The sequence below is a fragment of the Anolis sagrei genome, chromosome 5, assembly GCF_037176765.1.
Source record: "Anolis sagrei isolate rAnoSag1 chromosome 5, rAnoSag1.mat, whole genome shotgun sequence".
Taxonomy (NCBI): Eukaryota; Metazoa; Chordata; class Lepidosauria; order Squamata; family Dactyloidae; genus Anolis; species Anolis sagrei.
Window position 1 is genome coordinate 67054385 of NC_090025.1, and position 13109 is coordinate 67067493.

General features: G+C 38.2%; 1 protein-coding gene across 15 annotated transcripts in view; it reads right to left on the minus strand.

Moving 5' to 3' along the window:
* The window catches only part of SORBS2 (sorbin and SH3 domain containing 2), a 222447-nt gene that overhangs the window by 144304 nt on the left and 65034 nt on the right, over positions 1–13109 (minus strand). The window contains exon 3 of one of the 15 annotated variants that reach the window (XM_067468738.1): positions 11431–11520. The exons of the other annotated variants lie outside the window; for them this stretch is intronic. The gene's annotated coding sequence lies outside the window, so the exon portion shown is untranslated. The remainder of the gene's footprint in view (positions 1–11430; positions 11521–13109) is intronic. 15 annotated transcript variants of the gene reach the window in all.

Here is a 13109-nt window from a genome sequence, read left to right on the forward strand (position 1 = left end):
CCATGTGGATGATTTTGCAATAATTCAAATTCTGGATGAGGGATGCTTGACCTGTACATATTTAGTTGGGAATAAAATTCATTGACTGTAAAACAAGTGGGCCTACTGCAATGCTTTTTTAAAAAATAAATGTATTGTCATAATGTATAACACAACAATAAATATAGGTCAATGATTCAACAGTGGATTTTGAAATCTTTCCAACACTGAAAAAAATTATATTTAAAATATAATCTTGGAGTATCAGTTGGGTTTATAAAGATGTAATAAATCTGGCTAAAATCAAGTTCGTCACCTCTTTAGGACAAGTTGTATAATATTGTATTCTAGGCAGTCAACACTGACATAAATATAGCCACCTGAAGAAACATACTATTACCTATTTTGATTATTCAATTTTCAGGCTTCTCTACTTGGGACTGAAAATATTATATGGCGTTGTTTCTACCTGAAGCTTTGCTACCACCAAGTTTTTGCAATATTAAAAAGAAAGCAGTACTATCATGTAAACCCTATAAAGATTTGAAGTATTTATGTATTTAATGTCCACATTTAATACATAAAATCACTGCAGGATGAAGCAACCACTACTCTGTATTGTCGAAGGCTCTATTCTATTTGTATGCAAAGCAGAAAAGATGGCATTGAAACCTAAGAAGAGACTGCTATTTTTGAAGATGTGGAAGAGGTAAGGAAATACTATGAAAGTAAAGGAGGTATCCCTAACATTTTAACTACATAAACATCAACGTAACATAAATGAAGCTATTCTATGTCTTTGAGTTTATTCTTATTATAATATCCACATAGTACTCACCTATAATAATCTAGGTGCCCACTATCATGGAGAAGCCAGCATGTCCCATACAAGTTATTGCTGTTATATGTCAGGGAGACAACTTTCACAGATACACTCTCACTGGTTTCAGTCTCTGTTCTGAAAAAAAAAGGTACCAAAAGAGCCCAGGGAATCCTCTGCTTTCACTTTGACGAATGGAGCAGCAGCGGAAACACAAACTGAACTATATTGATCCACAGCAAGCAGTCAGTTGCCTCTTGGCTCGGTATGTTTAGTAACTATTTGGTTTCACACTGTTTTGTTTGGATGACTCATATACACAAGATGCATCTCCTAACTTTTTAAAAACAGTGTGCTCTTTTCAGATGTCGGGCTGTTGGCATTTTTGCAACTCGCAATTGCATGTTGTGTTCAGTATTTGTGTTTCAAACAATTCTACAGGAAATCTCTTTGGGTGTAGCAAGAGGCTTTCCATTGTTTTCAGGCTTGTAAGGATGCAGAATCTTGAACAGGTTAAGAGCCATCAGTCTTTGTCCCATTGCAAGAGTTATGATAATTGGTGTTTAACAGATTGAGGCAGTTACAGATGAAGATGAAATTGGCTTACAGCAGCCTCTACATGAATATAGGTCAAAGGAAATCAAGGCAGAATATACAAAAACATTTCCCCCACTTAAACAATGGGCAGTCTTGCTGGAATTATATAGTCATCATCTTTGGAATGTTTAAAAAGGATACTGGGATGAACTTCTGTCCGATTGGAAGTATGTTGTTTTCCTGGACATCTGGATTAATATTCTCCTGAGGGACCCTTGATGTATCTTCAGATTTCATTACTCTTATCCACTATTTCCCCTGGGCACTGGAACCAAAGAAACTAAGGTGTCTCTTTCCATGTTTTCAGTTTTGAAAAATATGATGCTATCAGCATCACAACTTATTCTGGATGCCCCCTGATGACCTATTCCAAATCTGACAAACATGTGTTTGAATTGTGTGCATAATGGGAATGGTGCTGACAAGACCCAGAAGCCTCAAGAATGCCAAACACAGTACAAAAGGTCCAAACAAAGGTTTATTAAACACAAAAAAGGCTTAGAGACACTTAACTCAGTGCCTCTAGCACAAACTAAGAGTCTATAGCAATAGCTAAGCAAAAAACCCAATTTAAATATAATCTGGATTATACCGGAGTATAATCTAGGATAACAAAAAATTACAGCAATCTGCTTGAAATTCAAAAGGTCCAAAAAGCACAAAAAATAAAATAAAAGCAAGGTGGGAGCATGCAAAATCAAAGTCCAAAAACAGTCCGAAGTCCAGGCACGTTCAAAATGAGATGAAGCAGTCCAAAAAACAAAGTCGTCGTCAAAACACAGTCCAGAGTCAAAGAGGAGGTTGAAGTTAGCACTTATGGAGTTCCAGCCAGAAGTCACAGAAACACGGAGATCTGTAGTCCAAGGACCCAAACTTGGGAGTAATGGCAGTAACAAAGATCCAAACCCGATAAGACACTTTGCCTTCTGCAAAGACCCATTGAATTCAAACCAACTTATATCCTATAACTCATCATCATAGGATGAACTGCTCCCCACCCTTTCATCATCACTTTCAGCTGCCCCATTCCCTGCAGCTGAGCAATGCCTCCCATCTCTCCACCTTTGCCAACGTCTTTCAAGACTTAGGTCTTCCCAAGTGTTCCCAGATTGCCAGTCCTCTGCAAACCCCTCAAAGTCATCACTGGATGTAGGCTGAGTACAGATGTCCCTAATCTCCTGCACATGGGTCCAGTCTAAAGCACCCTCCTCCCCATCCTCACTCCCAGTTCCATCACTCCTTTCAAAATCCACAAAGTCTTCGTCTTCTGTTGGAGCGCTAAGTATATCATGGATACACTTCCTTTGGATCTCCTCATCTGATTTTTGTTCTCAAGTAGCCCGCTTAACTCCCCTGCTTTCCTCTCCTTCCCCCATTTCACAATCTGAGAAACCCTTGAAGGACTCAGAATCAGTTGGAGCCATGAATATGTCTCTAATCCGCTTTCGCTGCTGCTCCTCCTCCAACACCTGCGCAGCCCTCTTCTCCCTTCTACCAGTAGTAGTAACATTACTATCACGCTGTACTACAACAGGTGCAGCTCTTTAGTAGATGTTCAGCCATTTCCTCCAAAACATGATCATTTTTTGTCTCACTGAAACATTATGGAACATCCTTTCTGACTCATTCTCATTGCCTCCTAGGTAACATTTGGTCTATCGATTGTTGAGGAGCAGCTATAACGAGTGCAAGCATTCTTGTAATCACCATAATATTTTCTTTATTCTGAATACAAGAAGATATTTATCATTTAAATGTTTATAGTTCTTGAGTCACTTCAGAGAACATCTTTCCCCCCTTTTTGAGTTATTACCAAAATATCTAAATAGTGGCAGTGGCACACTGCCATAGGATGTAGACTAAACTCGGCTATGTTTTGCATTCTCAAGGACAAGGAACCATTTGATTTCTATGTTTTGCACAGCTCTGCTGAGTGCATATTCCTTGTTTAATGAATAAATAATAATACAACTTGTGGAACAGGAGGATTGCCAGATAAGGCAAGGAAATTTATTTTGGAGACTGCAATTGGACCTCTGTAGAGGAAAGCAGCTAACCACAGTCTAAAGTGCCTGGCAGCCTCAGGAGTTTATTATATCCCTACATTTAAATAACCTTCTTAAAAAAAAAAAGACTAGGAAATTGAGAGAAGTTTTGAAGTCAGGCTGAATGCCTTGCTTATTTGAAGATATGTATGTGTGTGTGGTTTTTTTTTTTTTTTTTACAAAATCAAACCACCTTGGAAAGCCCTTGGTTTGATCATATACAGGAGGTACACTCTGTTGTTCTTAGCAGCCCACAGACTTTTACAGCTGAGGGAAAATTTATTTGGGCCAGACACCAACAGCTAACAGAACCTATTTGTTCCTTAAAAACCATAAAGTTTTCTAACTGACCATGAACAATAAAGATCTTGTCCCTTAGCTGAGAGAGGAGATAACCTAGGTAAAGCATTTCCTTAGTTTAACCAACAGGTAAAATTCATCTAAAATCCCTATCCTACATTTGGCCTCTTTCAACTCCCAAGGTTGATGTTGCACACCTCTTTCTTTCAGGTGTACATGGCCCTTTTGAGATTACTTTCTCAGCCTTTTCCAATGTTTCCAAGGCCTTTTTCCATTGAACCTAGTGCCCATTCAGTCTTGATTATTTCAGTCTCTCCAGTAGTTGGCTTTCCCTACTTCACATTCCAGTGTGCAATTCAATGTGAGAAATGCCAAAGCCTCTCTGGCTACTCATACTATGAATGGCCAGCTAAGGGCCCTTCCACACAGCCATATAACCCAGAATATCAAGGCATATAATCCACAATATCTGCTTTGAAGTGGAATATCTGACTCCACACTGTCATATAAACCAGTTCAATGAGGATTTTATACAGCTGTGTGGAAGGGCCCTAAGTGTTAGAAGGATTTGAGACATAATATATCTTACTGAACCACTTTTGATAAACCAACAAACTACTGTCTGTTGTTGTGCGTCTTCAAGTTGTTTCTGACTTATGGCAACCCTCAGTTGACCCTATTATAGGTTTTTCTCAGGGTAATTTCTGCAGAGGAGGTAGCCAGAGGAAAGGTATGCCTCCAACGTTCTCTGATGCTTGCCAAAGGTTGCCCAGTGGGGATTTGAATCCTTGTCTCCAAAGTCACAATCCAATGCTCAAATCCCTATATCACACTGGCTGCCAGTTTGTTGTGAGTTTCAAATAGTGTCTTATTGATGCGAGCTTTTTTTTTTATCGTGTCAGAAGCGACTTGAGAAACTGCAGGTTGCTTCTGGTGTGAGAAAATTGGCTGTCTGCAGAGACGTTGCCCAGGGGATGTTGGATGTGTTACCATCCTATAGGAGGCTTCTCTCATGTCCTCATATGGAAAGCTGGAGCTGACAGACAGGAGCTCACTCTGTATTGCGGATTTGAACCACCAATCTTTGGGTCAGCAGTTTAGCTGGCACAAAGGTTTAACGGGCTGATGGATAGAAACAGTCAGCAATGACAGAGATTGGTTTTTCCTAGCTGGACCTAGAAGTGTGGCACAGATATACTAGCAAAACCAAAACAGAAACAGAAACAGAAAAAAACCAGGAATATATTTCTGATATAGACTGTCATTGGACAGCTATGATAACAGCAGTCCAAATTAAAATGACACTCTAACTTTGTGAGTTTAGAAGCTTTGGAATGTTAATTGGAATATTTAGTCAACCTTGCAAAACTCCAGTTGAAATCTGCTGGCTCAGAAAATCACAAGTCTGGTAGCTTGAAGATGGATGAGTCTGCTACTGCACTGAGTGCTGGAGAACGTAGATGAAGCTAAAGGATTTTGTGACTTTCTTGCCAAATTTCTATATTGATGTGCAATTGACCAGTTGCCTTATTTATACCTCTGCTATAGCATTTGTATGGATAATTCATGTTCCTATTTCTGTTTTGCAAAGTCATTAATGTAACAGTACAATTTACTGAGAATGTCTTAAGTAAGATAGATCATCACAGGAGCAAACAATAAGATTTTCCAACAAAATAGGCCACAATAAATTATGATCCAACAAGCAAAACAAAGCTGAACTAGAAGACACACTCAAGAAACTAGGTTTTGGTGAATATCCAAGATTGCAAAACTAATTGTCAGACACCTGGTTGGCTGCAGTCAAAACATCAAAATATATATTATTTGAATTACAACTCTCAGAATTTTGACTACAACTCATTTAGTCATTGACTATGTTCACTGCGAGATTCGGCAAGCTCTAGTGCAAAAATATGGTATATCACAAACTGGCATTATAAAAATACCATTTGTGGCAGAATTGTAATTTCCAACGATGTTAGAGTCCTCTGAGAAGCCTTATGGGGAGGTTTTGAACAAATAAGAGTTATATAAGCTTTGAATTGGCAAGTGTCACAACTGTTTCCCCACTTCCCAATAATCTGTAAACTTCCTCTAGGACAGCAGGAAAGGTGACTAAAATCTGCTGGGATTGCTACTACTACAACTCTGAGCTCTTGGTGATTTGGAATGAGAGAGAATTTAAATAAATCTAAGAAGCTGAGACTTTGCATCGACTTTGAGAGGCAAAAGTGCTTCCTGTGAGTAGTTTCCCTTGGGGATTATGAAACTGAGGAAAAGATCTGAACCCTAACTGAACCAGAAACAGAAAACAAAAAAGTGTGACTTTATGCTCATAAATAACACTGAAAACTTAAAAGACACAAAATCACAAAGCATTCAAATTCAGGCAATACAATATAACTTTCATAAAGCCATATTAGATAATACAGAACAAAGGAAATAATATAAATGTATATAGCTATCAAAGATACAATGGACACAGAGAAAGTTCAGCCCATAGGCAATTCAATAAAGACACATATCACATGGTATAATAAAGTGTAATGTGCAGAACTCCCCCAGGATCTGCAGATATCCAAGATTTTGTTTAACCCTGCTCTGAAAAACACTTCCTCCCATAAGTATTTATAGTCCTCTCTAGGTTATCCATTTCTATTCTGTGATATGATTCCAGTCCTAGCATAGTCGGAATATGTGTTGTTAACTTGTTAGGCTAACTTTGATTTGATTCACTCTATGAATGAGAGACTTCGGCCCCTTCCTCACAGCTGAATAAAATCCAACATTATCTGCTTTGAACTGGAATATATGGCAGTGTGGACTTAGATAACCTAGGGCCCATCCAGACAGGGCCTTTATTGAGTTGTTGTAGGTTTTTTCGGGCTATATGGCCATGTTCTAGAGGCATTTTTTCCTGACGTTTCACCTGCATCTATGGCAAGCATCCTCAGAGGTAGTGAATATATAGCCCGAAAAAACCTACAACAACCCAGTGATTCCAGCCATGAAAGCCTTCGACAATACAGGGCATTTATTGCGGGAACTCCCACAATAAAGGAGGGGCTGTCCAGACAATGTTCTGTACAGTCCCGCATTAATTCACTACAAACCACAAAAACCCTGGTTTGTAGCGAATTAATTTGATAGTGCATTTATTCAATGCCTTCTTGGAAGGTGCTGGATAAATACACTATTTTCAGTGTCTGGGGTGAGTGTGGACAGCCCCCAAAACATCTGCGTTTTTTTAACATGGATGTTTTTGGGATAAAGGGCTGTCTGGAACCACTCCCAGTTCAAAACAGATATTGTGGGATTTTCTGCCCTGATATTCTTGTCACCTTATCCTCATCAGCCTTAGATCTTGCAGGTGGATAGACCTTGATTGAGTCTATCCACCTGGAATGTGGTTTCCCCTTTTTTCATTGCCTTCTACTTTACCAAGTATTATTCTTTTTTCTTGTGAGTCATGTCTTCTCATGATATGGCCAAAGTACAGTAGTCTCATGCCCCTTCTACACTGCCATATAATCCAGATTATAAAAGCAAATCATACACATCATCTGCTCGGAACTTGATTATATGAGTCTACACTGCCATAGAATCCAGTTCAAACAGATAATCTGGATTTTGGTCATCTTGGCTTCTAGGGTGAATTCAGGCTTGATTTGCTCTAGAAACCATTGATTTGTCTTTTTAGGAGCCCACAGTACCCATAGATTTCTTTTCCAGTAAAAAAATAGTGTTTGCTATTATCCATGGTTTTCACATATCTACAGATAGGGAGATGGGTGGGGTGGGTCATCTTGGAATTTATCACCAGCTCATACAGTTGTAATATTCTATATGACAAATAAGAAGGAAACAGCTATACTTGGGCTTCTGGAGGTCCTACCACCACTACAGAGAAAGTGAAAGGGCAGTATTAGGTCTTGAACACCTTCAAGCCTTTTACAAGCACTTAGATGAAATGTTCAGAAAGCATCAATAACTTTGGAGATGAACAAAGCTCCTGCACAGAACTTGGAACAATTATTTTCTGAACTATTTATACTTATTTATTTACTTATTTAGTAATTAAAGAAAAATTCTCCCAGTATGGGATTCAAGATAACTCACAACAGAAGTTATAATCAAACATGGTTTATGGTGGATTATGGAAGTTTTGGTACAGAAATGAACTTTTACAAACCTTAATCATACATTCCTAGGCACTATTCAAAGCACATAATTCACTTTTACTTTCTGGCTGGTCTATGAGATGAAACAGGTTAGTATAATCTTTTAAAATTCTTCAAAGCTGTTTCTCAAAGACTCACCTTTTACACCTTTGGGAGGAAAAACTCTCTGTGGGTGCCGTAGTTGGTATTTAAAATAACTTGAGGTACTCTTAATATAAACAAGCAGATTTTGGCAGGTACTCCAGCCTACTGTGGGCAAAATGAACCAAGATTCCTTGACAGACGTGCCTTTGACTTTAGATAAAGCTCTTTAATATATATATATAAGTGGCAAAAAGAACTGCAAACAGGTGTATGGGCACTTCCAGACAGGGCTTAAACCCACGACGAAGCAAGTTTAAGAAACCTGTTTAGTCGTGAGTTTAAGTTCCCATGCCCTTCCCAAAAACCTGGGCTTTCCTGCATGGGTGCCCTCCTCAGTTCTCCAGGCTCATGAAACCCAAAGGACCAAGATGGGCTGTAGGGACTGACCCCTGGCATTATGGAAGCAGTTCTAGTAGTCAGTTCCCACAGGCCTCATACCCCATTAGACTAATGGGGTATCTGATTAATTTGGGACAAAGCAGGATTTACCCTTTTAATACCCTTTTACTCATTGTTTGGCCCCCTTCTACACTGCCATATAAAATCCAGATTATCTGCCCGGGTCTAATGGGGTATTTAATTAATTCGGGACAAAGCAGGGTTTACCTGCTTCGTCCTGAGTTAATACCCTTTTACTGGAGGTGTCATTTGGCCCTCTTATACACTGCCATATAAAATCAAGATTATCTGCCTTGAACAGGATTATATGGCAGTGTAGACTCACATACTCCAGTTCAAAGCAAATAATGTCGATTAGCTGCTTTGATAAACTTGATTATATGGTTGTGTAGAAGGGGCCTACAATTAGGACTCATATTTCCATAAACAAATTCCCACATTCACCACCACTGGTCTTATTTATACTATCTTTGCATGCAAAACTCTCATCACTCTCTCCTTAAAGGGCTCTAATTAAGTAGGAGAAGCTCCACTATTCTGTTTAAAGCCGGATAATATCTAAGCAGCTGCTACCCCTAGAATCCAGGCTGCTCATTTGATCTATTGCTACTGAAATCACCCATTCACATCTGGGTGCCTTCACACATCATCAGCGCATTGATGCTCCCCAGGGTTACTGTGTGTGTGTCTATAATCCAGAACAGATGTATATTACTGCCGTAGGACTTGGTATGTACATTCCTGTGATGAAGATCAAGGGTCAAAACACATCCAGCTGTTGAACCGACAAACTTGACTATTGGTAGTGCTGCCTCGCAGAAAAAGGTGACAATACTTTCAAAAATGCCTGACTCTTTGAGAGTGGCATGCCAATGTATTTATTTACTACATTTATATCCTGCTCTTCTCACCCGAGAGGGAATCAGACCAGCACACAAGTAGGCAACAATTTGATGCCGCATAAACATACATGCATACAAACAAAATAAACATACAGTATATATTAAAACCAAATGTTAAAAATATCTCAACATTAAAACCAATTATTGAAACCACGCAATGCCAACTTTTTTTACCGAGTTCTGTTCTTAAGTCTTGTGCCTTTATCAGAGGCTCAGTCTGCAAACATTTCGTAAGTGATAATGCTTATCTCCATGGCTTGAAAAGCTCCACCTGTTCCTTTCTGTAGCTCAAGGTACCATTAACAGTGTAGGGGCAAACTAGGCCATTTCCTCGCCAGTTTGCTGCAGTTTAACCACCTGTTGATTGTGGAAGTAGACAAAGCCTGTTTTGCTACACTATCTTTGCTCTGTGCTTTGCATTAAGGGGTGGGAAGCATTCTAGATCCTTTTTCTTTACATTTTCTGGAACTGCAACAGATAAATTATCTATCCTAATCATACCATATTAGTACCAATAATTGCATTCACCGTTTTGCAGCCATGTGTTTACATCTGTAAAGGTATTTGAAATACTAATAAGTCACAGGAAAAGGAATATTGCTTATTCTATGACCAATAGCTCCTTTCCTCCACCTTTCAGTGAGGATATTGAAAAAAAAAATCTCTCACTTCCTCTCCCTGCTCTTATATGTTTCCCAACCTCTCCTCCCTGCCTTGCCAGTGATTTGCTTTCTACAAACTCTATGGAGCAAAAATTCTATCTTTTAAAAACAAAAGATAATCATGTCTTGAGTTAGGAGTTTAATTTGTTCTGTGACTGAATTATTAACTCAAATCACTCTTATCTCAAAGCAATTTCCAATTGAAATGCTATTGATCTGTTCCGGACCCCCTAACCTTTACTTTACAAATAACATAACATGTATAAATGCACATTCACGCGGAACAATTAAAAAACAACTTTAAAATGATAGATGCAACAAGTTCTGGCAAGGAAGCACATTTGAAGCATCAAAATGTGTGTTGGTCTGTGTAACAGCAAGGCAAAAACCCTGGTACTAGCGCTTAACTCAAAATGCTGCTTGTATGTCAAAGCAAAACCCAGGTTGAGGGACAGTCTTAACTTAAAATGCTCTTTAGTTGGGATGCTCTTAAGTCAAGGTTCCACCATTTCCATAATTAGGGGAGGCTGGTTTTATTTTCTTAAAATATACGGGTACACCTGTGTTAATAAAGTATATAATACAAGCTCCTTTTGCCAAGTGCCAACCTCTATTTCCTCCTTTACCTCCTTTTAAATCAACATCTGCATTGGAAAGATAGAAAAACACAGACTTTCAGTATAGCAGCATGTTTGTAGTAAACAATGTCTTAAAGCTTGAGTTAAGAAAGAAAGGGATTTCACTTTAGTTGATGCTGCTGTAGCTGTGTCTGCCTGCCTATTACAGGCCAGGCAAATAGCGACTGCTTCTAGAATGCCTTACTAAGCATTTGTGAATACCAAAACAGAGCGAAAAGGAGAGAGTATATAAGCTACCCTCAGATGCAGACCTTTTTCTTTTGGTTACACATTGAAACATTTGTTTTTGAAAATAACTCTTAATTGCCTGGTTGCATAGAGAAATCCAAACCTATTAAGATTCATTTTGTAATTAAGTTAGTTTAGCTAAGTGCCTCTTACAAACAGAAAGCAAGGAGGATAAGACTAAGAATAAACACATCATTTAATACGCCTGTTCTATTTATGATGATCTGCCAATATTCATATTTTGGCTTCGATGAACAACTTCTTATAATGTTCTTACTTAGGGAGATGTAAATCTTCAGTCATTTTGTTAATGAAAAAATCCTCGTTTGACAGCTCTTGCACATTTGTGGATCTTTCTTTTCACATTGTGTGAATTTTTGTAAAAAATTACGTAAAATGTATTTTAGTCATATGCAATATATTTTCCTGCAGAATGCCCCAAATCAAAATAAAATAAAATGTGTAGAAACTCTAATAATATGTTCATATATCCTTTCTTGTGGATACAAGTATTGCAAAATTATATCCTTACTCCTCCTCCCAGATACACCTTCCAGAATTCTCCAACCAGGATGACTCTTGCCCACACAGCCAGTAGATTTTGGGAGATGTATTTCAAGCTCTGGCAAAGAATGTAAACCAAAATCAGTACAGTACAGAAAAAAAAAATCATAAAGTCTAAGGATATCAAATGGCATGCTGAGCAATGCACTGTATATTATGAAAAAGGGGAGAAAAGCACAATGCTCACTTCCAATGTGCTGCATTTTAGAAAATGCCAGTGGTGCTCCAAGCTGTTTCATCTCCTCTCCCCATAGCTGTAAGCTGGAAAGAATACAAAGACATGCGTGCAGCTAGTAAAAGAAAATCCTGACCCTAATAAGATCACACTTTAGTCTTTTTAAAACCTCCAATGTAGTGGAAGCTTGCTTCTCATTCTTGCTAGAGAACAACCGTTCCTTTTACTAAAGTATCCCTAACATTTTTTTAAAATCACAGCCGAATGTTTGAATTCTAGGCTGATGATAATAAACCTGAACAGTGAGTGCCAGCAGAATGAAAGCAACATATAGTGTAGAATAACCGTTTTCATTTGCTTTCTTAGCTTGGCCTAAAAGTTCAACCTAAGAAATCAAATGAAAACAATCATTGTACAATATGTGTTACTTTGATTCTGTCATTTGAATTAAAATGATAACTCTACATTTGTAAATTTGTTCTGCCATATTTTGAAAGTACCAATGTTTCCAACAGACATTCAGTAGATATATAAATCCCATTTTCCTAGTTTCCAACAGACCTCACAACCTCTAAGCATGCCTGCCATAAATGCAGTCGAAATGTCAGAAGAGAATGCTTCTGGAACATGGCCATACAGCCTAAAATACTTACAGCAACCCAAAATACCTATGGTCCTTAAGTATCTGTAAGATTGTTGTGTGTATGTGTGTGTGTGTGTGTGTGTGTGAGAGAGGTAAGTGCATAGAAATACACTTTGATTTTGATACTTTAAATTATAATTGAGAATCGGTACAATGTGCCAATTAATGAGAATCAGTACAGCGTGCCAATGAAAATCAATGAATATATCTTTTTGAAAAGCTTTCCCCCCCAAAACTCTTTGATTCTATCTAAGGCTCCATATGAATAATTACACTTAGCTTCATTCTGCATTTTGTAAACAAGACAAGAGCACATAAAAAGAAGCAGGAGCCCATTTTTAAATATATGTTCCCGTATCGTTCAACATGACAGTGAAAAATGCTCTCCAAATAAATCCAAACTTTATATGTGCCAAGTCTCAAATGAAGTCTGCTCTCCAAATTACAGTTCTCAGCCAGAGAACTGTAACTCCATAGCAAGGAGACTCTTGTCTGTCATTAGAATGACACATTGTAACATGCAAAGATTCATGGTATAAATATGTTAGAGCCAGCCAAAGACATTCTATGACCCGGGGAAAACATAAGAAGGTACTTCCTCCCAATCTAATGTTATTTATCCTCTTCCTGTTTATTAAAAGGGAACACATGTACACTTCAAGTCTTTAACCCTAAATAAGACACTTGTTATGGCTTCAAATAAGTTTTGACATACAGAGATACTAAGGCAAACTTATTATGGATTTTCTCTGCAAGATTTGTTCAGAGGAAGGGCCTTTGCCTTCTTTTGGAGTTAAAAGAGTGTGACTTGCTTAAGGTCACTTAGTGG